Here is an 18,398-nt window from a genome sequence, read left to right on the forward strand (position 1 = left end):
ATTTATGCATATCTAACCACCCTCAGAACGTGTTGCCTTCTCTACTTAAGAGAATGTAAAAAGTAAAACTAACCACCAAACTGCTGATTCAAACCCCAGTCTTAAGAGCCTACAATCTGCTTATTTTTTAACCCACAAGGCCTACTGCTGTCCTGAGGAGGCTGCATATATATTCATGGGGTACACTACAGTTTCTTCCACTCTAATTTAACAGTCATACTGCAAGACTGGTCATTTATGACTATTATGCATCTCTTCTGCCAGCACACAACTTAATAGAGTTTAAGGAAAAAAGATGGAAACAGCACATGCTTAAACCTGACTGGCTCATTGTGATTTAGAACACCGAACCTAGAACTTTCTGCATTAGTGAATTAACTCAGTAGTTAAGCAGTTGCGATTAAACTGCTTTGCAATGTATAGAAGAACATTGTCTTCGGATTAGCTTACAAGAAAATGTAAATTCCTAGCAAGTTAGGATGAGTAATTTCTCTGGAGAGAAAAGTCATCTTCACTGCTTCCCTATGACTATGACCACTATGGAAAAAGAGAGGAATTTTTTTGTTCACTAAAAAATGGAGGGTTTTTTTGCAATTACTGTTAAAGACAGACAAATTGAAGAAAACCCCACTATTTTATAATAACTTGCAGATTTACATTTTTAGTTACGCTATTCTCTACGTCTTCGTATTTGTAATATTTGCATTTTTCTCTACAAAGTTTTGTTAAGGCAACTGAGGCTATTGCAATTCAATAATTTGTTATAAGATTGTTGAAAGCATTTAGAATGCTATTTCTTTAGAAACAAATCTATAGTGTGGTATTTACATTACAAACATAAAGACCTGTAATTGAAGCAACTGTTCTTAAAGGTCAATGGCCTTGACTAGACTAAAAACAGGAAGAGATGTGCCAAATACAGTAGATTAATACTGAGATGTAAAAACTATAGAACAGATTCTAAAGGTAAATTGTGGCCCATCCAGAGAGCCCATAGATAATGTAGGCCAGTTGAATGTGCACACAAGAAAAAGTGACTGCAGATGATTTGGATAACAGCTTCAATATTATTTGACTAAGTGTACTGACTTCTTTCTCTTTAATCTTTCTAGCTGTTTCCTTGACCTTCTCAACTAAAAAAAAAGAAAAAAATTACACTGTAGTGTATAACCAGGCAGTAATAATGACCTTTTTCTCCTCTTACAGCTGTATACATGATATATGGTGTCCCATACAAAAACTTGTTTTTAGTCAATACTCAGTTCAAAACCTGCTAAGATTGAGACAATTTCACCAAATAGTTCATTTCTATTTAAATGCAGACTACTAAAGGAATGGAAAACATGGGGAGGGAAAAGTTATTTGCTGACTATATGGAGATTACTGTATAACTAAGTCAGTACCAGACATATTAGCTTTGTTAGACTATTACCAGCTTGCTATTATATCAGATGACCATAAATAAAAGAGCTACTGTATAATAATCAGAACCTATTTAGTACCTATTAAAAACCAGAAAGTATCAACATAAATTTTGACTTAATCTCAGTTGTGTCCCTAGTTTTGCCTGGGTTTTAATAGAGGGTCCCTTAAACATTACACCCTAGGAACCCAAGTGATTTAATTTACACTGAAGCACAGCATATATACAGAGACTGTATTTACAGTATACTTCGTGCAAAGTTTCTTCTAATACTAACATTTCAAAAATTTCAGCAACTTTTCAGGATAGTAATTCCTTCAGAAAAGATAATTAAAACAAACAAACAAACAAAAAGACCCTATCCCATTTTCTTTCAGGTAAGAATTTTAATCCTCCAACTGTACTTGCCTGAGCCTTGGAATAGGCAATTCACTGCCCTGAATTAGATTTCTGTTGGACAGTTTACCATTAACTCAGTGACCACATGTGCACTACATCACTCTACAGCTTTGAATTTTTTTCTTTCTTGAGGGTTTGGGGACATTTTTTTAATTACTTACAAGTAAGAGAACAACTTTCTATGGGCAAAGTATTGGATTCCATTCCTCTGCACACAGAGATTTTACATATTTTCTAAAATCTATTAAATGAATACTTATATCAAACTTTTAGAACAAAAAGTTATGAAAAGGAAATCTTTTGATGAAGTACTCTTTCATTTGAAAAATGGTAGCAATTGTCTGTGATATTTGATTTGAAAAATACCACAAGCACAAATGACTACAAGTACTGTTGACAACAACATACACTAGGATGAGTAGGCAGACACAGATAGAAACCATGCTTAACACCTGAAATGACATTCACTGATAAGGATGGTAGACAATAAATATGTTTCTAAATTTAATAAAAACTTTATTAAAAAACCCCTCTGCTGTCTTTGCTTCAATATACTGACAAGTGTGATACTCAGATTTGTACCTGAAAGCAAGAACCTCTGCTACCAACCTAAGGGAATGACAAAATGAGAAAAACAAAACCAATGCAACAACCTTCTTAGGTGCCAAAGAATTTTTAGGCTCCAGAGCTTCAGAGCTGTAATGGTCTCACAAGGCAGAAGCTATTATACTACATTCTTCCTGGATTTTCACAACACTACAGTTAAATGAAAATTTGGACTTTTCAATCCTCATTAATACTTTAGTGAATCGGGAGATGTTCTGAGCTATGAGTATTCTCCTACTGTGTAACACTCTGGAATCTCAGTACTTTACCTGAGATTTCCTAAGTGTTTTCACAGCAACATATAGTCATTATGGTAATGTGCTGACATCACTGCAGGATCAAGCAAATGGTATAGTGACAAAACCTTTATGCAACTCTCCAAGTTGTGCACACTCACCTTAAAGAACTGTCATTTATCTTACATCATGGCTTTTTTCTTTGAGATGACAGCTAATCTTAATTCATAATCATAATTCCTAACATTATATCCCTTACAAAAGGAATTTGTGATGAATGAAACATGCTTTAAACCTTAAATTCTACTTTTCATTCATCTTAGTGCTTTTAGACTTAACAGCATTCTCTCACTGCTTTTCTCACTATGTTTGTTGATTTAGATGATTAACCACTGACTTTTGGAACATTTGTATGTGTCAAGTAACCTTACATTTTCAATTACCCAAATCATAGTTGTGTATTACGCTAAAGAAAGGCATCTATTTTATATAATCACCAACCGGAAACAAGTATAGTGTCACCCTCTCTGTGAAAAATAGCTACAACTTTACAGACAGTTTATTCTCACATCAGAAAGCAATTGATGTTACACCAATGAATGTTTTTAAGGTGTAAGAGTTCCTGCCAGCCAGGGGTTAACAACAGTATTATGATGCTGGAAGTAATATTAAACCTTTTTGGATCAACATATTATTAAAAAAAAAAATCTTACTTCTAACTGGGCTGCATTGAAATTACAAATGCAACAGAATGTTTTAAGATATTTCAAGACTAATGAACAATCAAATAAGCATTAAGTGTTTTAATATATTTTTACTAGACATAAGACAACTATCAGTGTCCTTAGTTTAAGAGCACATAGCTTTGTGTTCTATTTCAGTTATTACATGTCAGCTGAAAGAATATATTAATAAAGCGCAAAAGGAGGCAGGTGACTGAAGAAAGGTGAGAGCTAAAGAATGCAGTCATATTTTTATATCTGCATAATTCTTCCTCTTAAAGCAAAATGTACCATCAATCTCATAGTAAGAAATTAGTTTCAGCTACTATTGGCCTCTGAAATTGCAGAAGGAAAATACTAATGTTATCTTCTTGAAGTTAAAATGATGGACAAAAATGTATGAAATAGTTATGGTGGTTTTTAGGTTGTGGCTTGGAGAAGGTATGTAATAGAGGGTATTCTAAGACATAGATTTAGCTGTGGAACAGAATCAAACACGTAGTCTAAGCAAGCTGCCTCTTCAAAAGAAAGCTGCAGGGTGTTCATCTTGGAGATTAATCAAGACCCAGAAATACATAAGCATCCGTAAAGCTCAATTTATTACTAATCCTGTCACAAATTAGGAGAAAGGTACTGACATAAATAGGCAAAACATACGGTATTTTCACCGTGTATTCATATAATTATTTTGTTTATATTTTAATATCAATTTAAACATACCAACTCATTGAAAAATCCAACACCATACTGTCTTACTCAACTTACACTGTGAAGTTACCAACCTTACAAAATAACCTCCCCCAGTTTTTAATGAAGTGTTAATTCCACAAGCCCAGACAGTTTCATCAACATTATAGCATTAGAAAGCAAATCAGTTACAAATCAATGCATTGCATTAGCAAGAACAGCAGGAGGTACATTCAGAATGAAAATAAGCAAAGGAAACAAAGGAAACAGAAAACTGTATGCAGACTAGACAAAAATACAAAGAGCATACATACCTGGATTAAATTCTTCTTAAAAATAAAACACAAATTACATACCACCATCTTTATATTATTTTCCATTTATGCAGAAACACTGTACACAAATCCATTACTATTTTGCCGTTCTTCCTTCAGCCTTAAATGGTACAACATGAGGCTGCTTCCCAGTGATTCAAGTCAAGTGCAGTCAGGCATGCTGCTAGTCTGCAACGGTATCTGTTCTAAATTCCACGGTATTCCCTAGGCAGCATTAAATAGGATTTTTTTTCTTCCTCTCCCATTTTTTCCCCCTCCTACAACTTGTGCTAACCGCTAAGAGGGATCGTGATGTTAGCTACTAATTCATTCTGCAGCTCAGGTTTGTTTCTCCTCTGTAATAGCAGAGCAGGAGTCAGCGTCCTACTCCGGCTCAAAAACAACATCAACACGAGAGAACAGTAATCATCCTGGGGCTTTATGTGCCGGGAACTTCCCCCGCTGCTGTTTTCTCCTGCCGCTGCTCCCGAATGCAGCACCCGCTGCAATAGGCACAGCCCTCCTGCGTGGCAGGCAGCCCCTCTGCTCGCAGAGCCACTCAGGCTCCCGGAGCAGCCTCGCTCGCAGGAACAACACATGCAGTGCGTCGGGGGAGCTGCCAGGTGCGCATCCGTGCCCGCAAGGGGAACAGCGGGACACAGCGGCTCTGGCTCGGCAGGGCCGTGTTCCGCCCTAACCTTTTCTTGATCAGTCTGACACGACCCGCAGAAACGATTGTGTAGCTGTTTCTGACAGCACTGCTTTCATCAACAGCTGATAATATTTGTAATGAATCTACTAAATACCCTACATAACTACTATCATTCCACGGTGATTGAAGGGTGCTCCACGTAAGAAATACATCACTCACTTTCCAGGAAAAGCACTTATATATCCCCAGTGAATGTCTAGGTAGTAGGAATCAGCCTTTTCATTTACTGCAATTCAAATAGCAGAATGGATTACTATTATACATGCAGTTAGTAAATTATCCTGCACAGAATACATCAGGTGTTTTTCCAAATCTTAACAGGTTTAGCAGTGTAAGGCCACATGCAGCCTTACACGTATTGAAAATATATTTAAAACTGACACATGAAGGACTACAGAAATGCATCCAGAATGAGCCTATATAAAAGCATTCTACAGAGTGTACACACAGCCAGAGTGTAAATGTTTCACAAAACGTGTGTACAGGCATAAACCCTCAGGTATGTGATTATCCTCTTTAATCTTGGGAAACAGCATGACTGGAATGCCATAGTGAATATTAAAGTATGTATCTTTTCTGTTTAAAAATTAAACCCTCAAACTTGGGATCGTCTGTAAGAACTGACATTTGTAGCAGAAGTTTGCAATTCTTCTGCAGAAGAATACGTTCTTTGAATGATATGTTGAGTAAAAGGCAGCACTTAACACTGTTTAACAATTTCTAGTGATAGTTAAAACTTATTGGTGATAGCTTTCACTTTCAGCATCCTTGTACTGTTGTTAGTACTGTCATCTTGGGACTCTTTTACATACAATTTATAAACAGAAAAATTCTAGAATCAGATCTCTTATGTAAAGTTGTAAATTAATAATTTGGGTTTTTTGCATATCATTAAAAATAATTATGGATCATTATATTTATTATGTCTTGCTGACATAAATGCAACCTATAAACAAACCATTAATTCGATTTATAGTTAAGAACGGATGAAAGAATGCTTGATTATTAAAATCTTACTGCAGTTATTAGCCTGCAGCCATTACTCAATACTCTGTCTAAACCGAATCAAACTTATTCTTTAAAACTGCCATATTACATGCCAAAAAATAAATATAATAAAACTTTCTTGTAAGTGCACAATAGGACTATTCCACTGATATCAATAGTCAGTGCTATAGTCCTAACTACACAAAATGCAAAAATAAATCCTCTCAACATCAACAGGACTGCTTATATAAGGATGAAAAAAAGGAAAAACCAGGCTGCCTAGTCAAGCATGCCCACCTGCAGTAGTCACACACTTAGTAATACCTGTTTCAGTAAGATGAAACAAATGGCCTTAAGACTACAGACAGTAAAACTAGTAAATATTGGAACTGTTTCCCAAAAATGTAAGGTTTCGTCATTTAATAAAAAATATGTTTACCAATAACATTAACTCAGAATGCTTGGATTAATGTTGCCATCTTCAAGGAAGCTCCTAAGTGTTGACTCTGTTTATGCTCATGTATTGTGTTACCACATGCTGAATATTTCAGCTGGAAGGTGAACTTATTCAACTTATTTGATAAACCATCATAAGTAGGACATTTTACTTTACCAGATGCATTATTCAATTGATATTTCAGAAGGAAATAAAAAAGTAAACATGAATCCAAAGACCTTCAGAACCCATCATAGCTTGTCTTCCCTGGAGTTAAAGTTCTGTGTGGAACTTCTCCAAGCCAGAGATATGGTGTTTGTAATGATACCGATTACTCACAAGTGAAGCTACCCAAATTCAGAACAAAGTTACATTGTACTTCTGTTCACGCACTCCTCACATAGAATTACTCTAGAAAGCCATCAACCTCCTATCTATGAGCAGATGTTTTAATTCTGAGTTACAGCTGAAATACTCACAGGCTTAGAAGCCCAGATAGCTGTAAGTCAGTGACTGGAATGAAACTCCTGTGCATCTTGAGAAAACATCCACACCAGGTTTTGAAAAAGTAAAACAAAAGAGCAATTTGTGTGTGTGGGCCCTACGCATTGTTGTGGTTACTTGGCAGTAACCTGACATGTTGATGAAGCTGCCCTTGAACTCTCAGGATTCACACTGATTTACTCTATTTCCCAAACAGAGTGTCATAGAAGGAAGAGAAAAAATACGTGTAATTACATGTACGTATACAGCATGCATAGAGTTGTTGCAACTTGTTACACAATTCCAGCCAAACCCTGTAGCTTAATGGAGAAAACAATGAAAAGCCCCACAAAGAAAACACTATCACCACCAAGCCCAAACCACACCCCAAACAAAAAACCAAAACCCCAATGGGCAACTCTAAGCCTGCATGGAGAAAGCAGCTATTCTTTGTGCCTATTTCCAGGATTACTCAGTCATGACTTTCAGAGATGATTCTTTGAATTCTCAGAAATAAAAGTCTGTCCATTGAAAATATTTCAGTAATTTCCATAATTACTTTTGTGCAATGGGTTAAATAGCATATTTTAGATATTATTTGACTATTTCTACTGTAAAATACTTATATTGAATGATGACAGATGTAAACTGAGAGAATTACTTTTGAATAGTTTGTATTTCATGATGGATTTCAGCCTGAAAGTGGGAAAAGCTGTCACACAACTAATCTATCTTTGTTCTGCACATCACCTTGCCAGTTTGCTTAAGGGATGGTTATATCTCCCCGTTTATCAAAGAAAGGCAGTAACTGTCAATTCCGGAATCCCATCCGTCAATTAGAAAGCGTCTCGCGGGGCAGCTCTCGACTCGCGCTGCTGTGCCCCAGGGAAGCGGAGCAGCCGCAGGGCCGCGCCCGGGGCGGGCTGGCCGCTCCCCGCGCGCCCCCTGCCGGCCGCCCCGAACCCGCTCCGCTGGGAGGCACGCACTGGGTTCTGGAGGTTCTTCTCCATAAAGGGTTTTATTTTCTCTACACTGATCATTTTTCTTTACTGTCAAGCTCAATGTCTCCTTCTGGAAAGGAGGGCTTGCAATAGGAAGGGGAAAGAGAAAATAACTGCTCTTGTATTTCATAAGGCACCTGTGAGCTGGTTTAAATTGTACTTCAAATGACTGTGAAAAACACTTTGAAGATTCTGAAGTTCAGAAGGCTAAAGCTACTTCTTATTCCAAATGAAAACTTTTCCAGACTTTTTAAAAACCAATTTCTATGTTTATAAAACTATGCAGATTGAATTCTATTAAGTGAAATAAATCACATTTAACATTTTTTTTAAATAGCAATTAACAGGCAACAAGCAACCAATGTAAAAATGTCTTCTTGCCAGCTACAATTTAATCAAAATTTGGCCCTGATTTCAGACAGAATCATAAAACGGGATCATAGCTGAAAAGCAAATACAGGGGCAAAAGCCCAACAATAACTGAAGAACAAATCAAGAAACACCAATAATTTTTAATTTTTTTTTACCCAGAAGGGAAAAGTGAGATTTCTCCCCATTCAGATTTATCAAGCACTTAAACAAGTGTAATGGACTTGAAGTAGTAACTTAAGAACAATATACCTTAACTCTGAAATTTAATTCCCCATTGTGTTCTTTCCTTATGACTATTTTATTCATCCTTTTTCTCTAGGAACGTGTTCACTCTAGAAACTGTTTTAGTTTTTTTGTCTAAGAACATAGAATCCTTGCTAAAACTTTTTAAAAATGAACAATCTGACTCAGTTGCCACTTCTCATGTGGGGAACTGATTTTAGGCTGCCTTTATCTCAAGCCTCAAGTTTTCTCACTCTTACCCTCTGGTTCTCTGCCCCATCCCAATGGGGGAGAATGAATGAGCAACTCTGTGGGGTTGAGTTGCTGGCTGGGGTTAAACCACCATAATAGGGTAAAGTTTATTGAAACAGAAGTGACAGAGTGGAAGAGTTACAGCATCTCCATACAATACGATGCTCAGTCATTTACTTAAACTCAAGAATATATTTAATAGTCCTACTAAAGGTGCTAATTAAGAGCCATCTCAAGACTTATCAAGAGTGGCAGCAGCATAGGAAGATTTAGAAAAAGAGCACACCTCCAAACTTGAAAAAAAAATTTGGTAGTGAATTAAAACATTCAACCCTGCAAATCTGAAAATAGGTAAAGAGAGGTAGATGACAAGAAAGATCCATAGTGATGAGGTAGGAACTCTAAGGCAGATGCTGCAAGGATTCAAGAAAACAAGTGATTGCAACAATTGTGAAGTCACATCTTTTATAATGTATTGAGAAGCAAGGCAATTTACTCTCCTGGATCTTTTTTCCCCTAGGCCTTCTCCCTCCAGCTACTGCTTGGATTCCATCAATAGAATTCATTAGTTTTTCAGTGTGTGACCTGCCACTCTTTGTGCTAGGATACAGAGTTCATCAGCGCTCCATTCTTGGCTGCTCTCTCCCCTATCCTACATCTCCCACTGAAATGATTGCTGGTTATCCCAGTATTTTTCTCTCCTCACCCTAGGGCCTGCTTCCCTTTTTTGCACTGAGAGGTTCTCTGCCAATCCTTATAACTAACGATCCCAATCCTCTCTAATGGAATGCATTCTTGCCTTCACAATCCTATTTATTTTCACTGCATTCCAAAAAGCAGCTTTTGCCTCCACAGACGGGTGCCCATGAAGATCAGTCCAGCTGATTCATACTAACTGGCTTATTTTTCCTGCTTTATGTGAAACATCCAATGTCACTTGTAAACTTTCTCTGATGAGAACCCTGTTGAGTTTCAGTCTTTGGAAGCATTTTTTTAAGCATTCCCTCAAATGCTCACAAAACACTCAATAATTCAATCACAAATGTGCACCAGGAGCTGTATAATTCTATAACACAGCAAATTAGCCACAGGTTACCAATGAAATCAGTAATAAATAATTTAACATCAGTCTCAAATACAATCTGCAAAATGCTAAAACATGGTTACTTGAAACAGCAGGAAGAGAAAAAAATGTTACCATGGTGCCCTTTTGAACTCTGAAGCAAAGGAGAGAACTGAAGTTTAATTGTGGAAGAGAGCACATTACATTTATTTGTTGATTTTCTATAATAATGGTCAAAAGCAAAAGCTTAGATTTTTTTATCCTCTATTGTGAGTCATTATATATCACCTTTCAAAGGGAAAAACAGTGATAATTCTTTTTCTGAGCTTGGCTAACAGAATCCTCAAACAATGATACAGCAGCTCACAAAGGTTTCTCCCAGGGTCCATAACACTTAATGCCTTAAATTAATTGAAGAAAACAATTTTCAACTTTCACATAGATTTAAGGCAGGAAGGACAGGGAGTAAAATAGAATATCTAAACTCACAATACCATAGGAAGATCTAAGTTATAATAAGTCTTCAACTAAATTAACTGTAACTCTGGTCAGATAAAAAGACATCTGTTTTATTTTCATCACAATTATATCAGATTTTGAAATAATTTCTCCCTGAGAAACTTTCAGAGGCTGTCATTTCAGAGGGAAAAGGAAAAACAAAGTTCACCTAAAATGATAGGAAATAGAAGAAATAAAAATCAATTTGTTCAGAATTGATACGTAACACAATCTTGAACTTCTGCCTTTATCCTTTTGTCAAAGCAAACTTTCTTAGCACCACTTTCTGAAAGCCTTAAAGGAAACTATGAAGTGATCTTGTGACTATTGGTCCAATTGCCCCACACTGACCTTTTCACCTTCTTCATGTAAACTCAGAACTCAGACACAAGATAGTCAAAATTCTTTCTATTATAGAAGTAGGACTGCTTGATGTTACCCACTAGTAAGTTTCTTCACATACTATATATATATTAAAAATGTGATTTATAAAGCAAAAACATCCCAGAAATTCCTTTAACTTATCAGGTATATTTTGATTTTCCTCATGCACCAATTAACATTCAAATCATTTCAAAAATATCTGCAGCTTAGCAAATTTACACTTATGATGAATTAATTTAATTGAAAAGTGCACTTCATTTCTGTTTTCCAATTGTCAGTTTATCACTTTTTGTTTAAATATTTAATCCTTGAAATAAACTCAAAAAACTAAAAAAGCAGCTTCTCTGCTGACAGTCATTTCACCCAGTAAAAATGCTGATTGCCACTTGAACATAATAATTACTTTTTAGGTGAATCAGGATGCAAAATATCTATTACTAATACTTTATGAAAAGGAAATACTTGTTTGTTTCCATTTCAAGACATGCTTGCATTACTTGGAATACAAAAGATTTTTCAACTGAAAGATTTCTTTTTAAAAGAAAAAAAATTCTTTGGGTCTATAGATATCTTCTAAAGAGAAGTTTGGCATTAATCTCATAGCCCTGTGGCTCCTAAACAAAGAATGATTTCTGCTTTCCCAGCCTTAAATTCCCACTGCTGTCATTGTGTAATATCTGCTTTAGTATTAGTTTATCAAGTTCTGTTTCTGAATAAGACAGTAAATCAATAGAGCTGACAAAATGAAGCTGCTGATAACTTCTCTATTAGTGAGCGCTCTCATACTGGGCATCACCACTGCATCCATCATGTAATTCACCACAAATCACAAAGAACCACATTACAACAATCCACAGTGACTATTTAATTCTACCTAATATTTTTTAAATTTTGGAACACACCAATATATTTAATTTATTGAATAATTAGTGAGCTATGGATGCGTTGTGCTCATTGTGCAGTCAGGAATAATGTATGTTAGGAAGATTTACCAAGGCAGATCTGTGTCACTCTCACTGCTGATCTCCAGATTATAAAACCAGTCAATACAACAGTGCCACTATGTCACTGTTTTTTTTGTCTCCAACACTCACTGTTGTCAATAAATAAAGTTGTGGAATGATACAAAGGGTAACTTACATGAGTACTATCCTGCTTAATGTTAGCCTTAGGAATGAATTACTATGCTTTGTATTTAATAAAAAAAAGCATATCCATCTCAGAGAGGTGACATTTATTTATTCAATATATTTCAGCAGCAAAACAGTCTCTACTTCACTAAGGATTAGTAGCTAGAGATATAATCAAAGTGACACATACAACTGGGGTAGGAGGGGGGAGAGGGGAAAACCCATTTGATTGTACTCATGGCTGACACTGAGTTACAAGAAAAAAAACTCTCCCAGTGCATCTTTACATAATTGTTGTCAGTACTTCATAGCACTTATTTCAAAGCTGTTAGAAAACTAAGGCAAATAATAAAAGCCTCAATGTTCCTGGAATACAGTGAATATGAAACTGAAAACTAGACACTGGGATGGGATTATTTTAAAAGAATTGTGGTTTTTATTTTTTTAATCAATCAGTAGAAGCACAATTAGAGGACCCTATCTAGTTTTGCACTGTCTTTTAAAAAGCTATTAATTTTTATATTTATATTATTTTAAGTGTTATTTACGTTAAATTTCACCTCAAATTCTCAATTTCTCCCTCCTCTCAAAGAGAGGACGGATTTCCCTAAAGCTTTTATTTTAGCACTGTTAGATCTTATGTATTGAAGAAGGCTTAACTATTACTATTTCAAATATGCACCAAGGCAATTCATTATCTAAAAAGAAACAGTCTCCAAAACAGTTTGGCACTTCTCCTATCTAGTCAATGTTTGAGTAAATATTCATCAGCTACAATGCCTCTGGAAAACCACTGGGCTGTCATCTCATATCTGATCCAAATAGCTTATTTCAATTTCATATTTCCATAGATTATCACTAAAAGCATACATTCTAAATATTATTACTGGAATCTAAGCCACAAATATATTTTCTATTACAGTAAGATTCATGTTTGTTTCACCTGAAATACCTGAAGGCCATCAACCTGAACAAACTACACACCCCCTGCCCCTGTTCCAAGCTAAAGCCACTTTCCTAAACCTCCAAGAATAGTTTAAAAAAACAAAAAAATTGTTACTCCTCTGTTCTTAAAAGTTTCCAGGGACTGGTTCCCTATCTAAGCCTGCTTTGATGCCTAAAAATCTATCTTATGGTTACTAAAGATTATTATTTACTTTTCCAGCTCCTTATAGATACAGCTCTGTCCATGTGGTTGTATCTTACAGCAGTCACCTACATAAAGAGACTGCTTTTTGTGGAATACTACTTAATTTATCTGTTTGCATGCCTCCATTATGAGGCTATGTGAGTACTGTATCTCCTTCAAAATACGTCAGGATTGTTTAATCTTCTGATCTTGTTGTGCTGCATAGAGTTTCTTTTTACTGATGGCCTTTTATAGCCCCAATAACATTTGCCAGTGCAAAGTTTATTTTGATTAAGCATTGGCAGAAATTCATCCTTCATACATCTCAGTTTCTGGGCAAAAAATGGCATTTAATATCACATCAATTGTGCTAAATCAATGCTGAGATAATACCAATGTACTGTTTCTGGAAACCAGTTTATCTTCAGAGAGAAAAGACAAAGCAAAAAGTCCAAGGCAACCCACAAGGTTGAAGCGTAAAGAACTAAAGACATAACTGTATTTCAGGGACAATAACTTTATCAGAAGAAAAACCTTATCTAAATTAATTTGTCATGGAATAAAATGAAATAATTACTCAGGAATTAAATTAGCCTTTTAAATACTTATAGAAATTTCCCTCTTCAAAAAGAGTTTCACATGAGGTATGTGTTTACATCTCCCATCCACCCGATCTTCAAATTCTTAAAAGTTGCACAATAACTTTGCCAACAACTTTCAGCCCAATACTGATGCTAGATTAGCTGCTGAGCAATCTTCTCTTATTTCAGTGCACCAAGATATTTTGACTACTTTGTTACAAAAAACGACTTAATGGCACAGTGACAGCCCAAGATTCCAGCTCATGCATATTAACTTGCTTACTTTACCATCTTCTAATTCCTGACCTCAAAATTACTTTGAAGAACAGCAGTGGGAAGAAATGCAATTCTACTATTGCTTTATTCAAATACTTTTTAACATCTGAACAAAATTCAGCTAATTCATCAAGTCAGAGTTGCTGACTGTATGGCATTAGTTATTTGGTTTTAAACTCAGAAATAACTTTATCCTACTGACTAGGCAATTAAGCACACACTGAAGGAAAACTCCTCACAGAAGAATTTATCTTAAGGCTATTGCAACCTCTGTCTGCAAGAAAAAACTGGACTATTTGACTTGTCTGACCATTATGTTTGGTTAGAGACCAGGATTCTTCCTGCCTGTCTCCTTCAGTGAGCTACCATTGGCAGAAAAAAGGAAAAGATCAAACCAGTGACAGAATTGGATGCAGAAACTGAGATCATGTCAATCAGGTAAATACTCTTCCCACAACACCCCAGTATAAACAGATTTCCCCCACCACTCTTTTCACACAGGCACAGTCTATGGATTATCATAAAGACAAGAGAATTCAGTAAAAAAGAAATAGGACTTGGTCCCCAAAGAGCAGGAAAAAAACAGCTCAAAATGGACTGACGAAGGTGAATTTTAGATGGGGTTTGACTCATATTTACAGGAAACTAGTTTGGCTGTGCCATTAAAGCACAAAAGAGATATTTTACAGCACACATGAGAATAAGCAGTGTTTCCAAAAGGCCCACACACAAATTAAACAGGAAGCCTGTGACTCTTCAGTTTCTCACAGGTACATACCAAAGACAATTGCTGCGTTTCTCAGAAGTTATCTGCACTACAGCCCATGCAGGAAGACTGGGTAAAAACTAACAACATTGAATTCCCAACAACTGATGCGAGGTAGTGGTTTGCAGTTTAACAGCAACAGTGAGAAAGAAAATACTTGATCTTTTATATGGTCAATAATGATACCAAGTGCTCACATTAATTTCCCTTAATTATCACACCTAATAAAAAATCCATGTTGAGGCAGTGATATCATCAGTAGAATTTACAAGTTTTTTTTCTGGGAGAAAATGTTCATCAAACAATTTTTATTAATTATCAATGATCTTCCTAAGTTTCAAAAATTATTTAGACAAAGCTGTGTGATATTATGGTATCTGGATTAATATGCAATACCTGTAAGATGGCCAGACTGCAGTCACTCCTCTGAGACTAAAGAAAGTCTCAAACTCTCATCCTTTTTGTGCTTCAGAATAAAAAAAAAAATCCAGAGATGACGGAATGGCGCAGATTTAAGAACCAATGGAAGAAATTGTCTCAAGTACCAGAAACTTGGCAGTCACATCCTCAGGCCCTGCTTACATGAATTCAAATTCTCCTTGACACTGAGAAAATTTTTTAAATTATAGTGATACATCAGTAGTTTTAAGAGTCATTCTTACCTTCTGGATAGCCCTGGCCCATCTTGCTCTTGCAAAATTACCTCCACTACCTTGGTCTGTATTTCTCCTGAAGAAAAGGAGGGGAAAAAAAAGTACTCAGAACAGAAAAGTAAGAAAATAAATAATTAAAATAAATCTGATAAATCTATGGATGAGTGGATCAAAGTCAGATCCATCGCTAACTCACAATATCACCTTTGGATTACAGGGGTTTCCATTAAAGCTAAGAGTTTACTGCTTGAAAAGACACAACTCCTGCTCCTCATATTATCAGGGTGTAAAAGAACATTAGCAAAGGAATACATTTCCCAGTTATAGTGGCTCATAAATCAGGATTACCAAGTCTTTAACATCAAATAGCAGGAGGAGAGGCAGAAAACAACAACAAAATCCAAACCACCAAGACAGTGAAAAAAAGGAAACCTATGAATTTCCTCAGTAAAGGCCTATTGCCTATCCTTGTGAGGCAGAGCCACTATCACCAAGTCTTTGCCTGCTGCACTTAAGGAGTTATTGAGAAGCCAAATAACATAAAAACAATACTCCCTCTACCCCAAAAAGTACCGCCAGACAAAAACTAACATTTACTCCAACCAATCTTTGAAATACAATCTGTTGCATATTTGGCTGCCCTGACACAGAAGTTGCACACTTGCACAGGCCAGTTATAATTAGGGCTCATTATTCAGCTATTTCACCACACCTGTGAAGAATGTTGGTTTAAAATGAAAAATACTAATTCCATTAATGGCTGTTAAGCACAGGTTACACAGGTTAAAATAATTAGTGTGGACTCCACAAGATTCTGTAATTCTCCTGCAAGATTCTAAGTAATTCAAAAGCCACTACCTTGTACAATACCAGTAAAGTTGCAGAATAAAAATTACACAGTAAAATTCTACACATAAAATTTACAGAGGACAGTAGAAACCTGTTTACTAACTGAGGCTTTTGCAGTATATTTATATTATACATCAGTGCCATCCCTTGGTCTAACACATTACTATTTAATTATCTTGGACTTTTGGAACAGTGCTCTTTTATTTGAGGAGAAAAATGTTCCCTCTGATATGCACAGCTGAATGCACATGATGCAAACTAAGTATGAAGAGGCTTGCCTTCCTCTGCCCTCATCTCTGAGGCCGCATGTTTGCAGGTCCAGCCTTTTCCCTCTCCACAACTGGATTTTGTTTTCAGGTAAATCAACCAAGTGATAGTAATAATTGGTCTGCCCCACCCTGCAGTTGTTAACTAGACTGGAAATACTGGGTAAAAATTAACCTTAGGGATTACCAGGGTAATTAACCTCACGGTCAGATAGAGATTGGGTTGTCAGTGCTGATTCAGAGGGAACAGAGAGAAACAGCTTTCTCTGCCTTCACTAAAAGTAAGTAGGGAAAAGAGTATTCTTAAGTTTTGAGGCATAATGTAGAGAGGGGGACAAAAACTGGTTTAACTGGATTGTAGTATTTTTATGAAGTCACCAATCTATGATCAGACTGCTGAGCAGAGCAGTCTGTTTAGTTGAATATGCCACTTAGAAACAGCACAGACAGACACAGCAAGGAACAGTTTCCACCTAGCCACTTCCTGCTGACACAGTGATGAGTCCAGTTTGGACAACTGGTTGTTAATGCTCTATTCAGATTTAGTGAAACTAATTAGTTACCTGGCAGAAAAATGCTTTCTCAATACTGAACAAAGCTTCTGATGACATGTGCTTTACAGGAATTCCAGGTAACAAAGCCCACCAGACACTGCTGGGAATCATCTGTCCTGCTAACTGAACTGTCACAAGGAACATATGTGCCAGGCAAATGCATTACTATAATTTTTTGAAACAACATAAACAGCAGATTAGGGAACTTCACACAAGCATTAAGCTGAAAAACAAGGGCATCCCATCAATTGTATTATCATATCTGATAATTAGAAAAGCATAATATTCCCAGTGATTGAACAACAAAAAGTTTAAAAACAAATGACAAATGCCTTAAGAGTGCCTGAAAATCATACTGATTCATCACCCCTACAACATAATGCCCAGCTGTGCTCTCTGATGCTGTACAGGCCACAAGAACAACAAGATGAGAACTACAAGAGACACCTCAGGAGCAGTACAGCAATATTCAGATCTGGTCAGCTCAGCAAGCAGCCCAGGTCAAAGTTTTGATGCACTGTGCATCAAACTCAGCAGACTTTCACATCTCTTAGCCAGAAGGAAATCTTGTTGCAGTGGTTTACCAACCAATGACAGGTATGTGCAAAGGAATGCACAGGCTAGATAAACAGAAAGGTTCTTCAGTCTGGTTTATCAAAAGCTAAGGGTTTTTAATAGAAAACAAAAGTTACACTGACACTTTTATTTAATAGATGTTTTCCCTCTTAATTTTGCTGGCCAAATACATTAAAATTGCTCTAGCATTTCAGGGATGATTTGCATTTTCATGGCACCTCCTGTAAAATTAATCTCACTACAGGCTTCATTGTAAGGCAATTAATTATAGAGCAGTTGTAGTGTGGCCACATACAGACAAAAAATGACATCTTCTGAATGCTTATCTGTTTGTAATAGCAATCCTGAACATCTGCATTCATTTCTATGCATTCATCACTAAAGTTAATTTCATCAGCTTTGAATATAACTGGAAACAAACTGTGGAAGAAAAATTGAAATAATTACACTCTATTATGACATTTTTTATTTGGCAATTTTCACTCCCCGCTGGCAACAGTCAGGCTGAAACTAAAATTGTGTGCTTAAATCAATCTCCAATGGACATATCAAGCAGACTTATACTTGGATAGTACACTACCACAAAAAAGTTTGGGGTTTTTTTTCTCCTTTAAATGTGCTTTTCAGAATATTCCAGTAATGGTCATTCTTGTACAAATATGTGACAAGGCTGATAATTTTTGAGTTTTATTCTGCATTCTTCTATAGCTCAGGAGGGGGATAGAAAAGAATACAGAAAGATGAATATCCACTTCTCTGATTTTTAGAATACAAGAACGGTACTTTCAAGTGTATAATTTCCAGTGCTGTAACTTTTGTAA

Source organism: Molothrus aeneus, chromosome 13 (assembly GCF_037042795.1).
Source record: "Molothrus aeneus isolate 106 chromosome 13, BPBGC_Maene_1.0, whole genome shotgun sequence".
NCBI lineage: Eukaryota > Metazoa > Chordata > Aves > Passeriformes > Icteridae > Molothrus > Molothrus aeneus.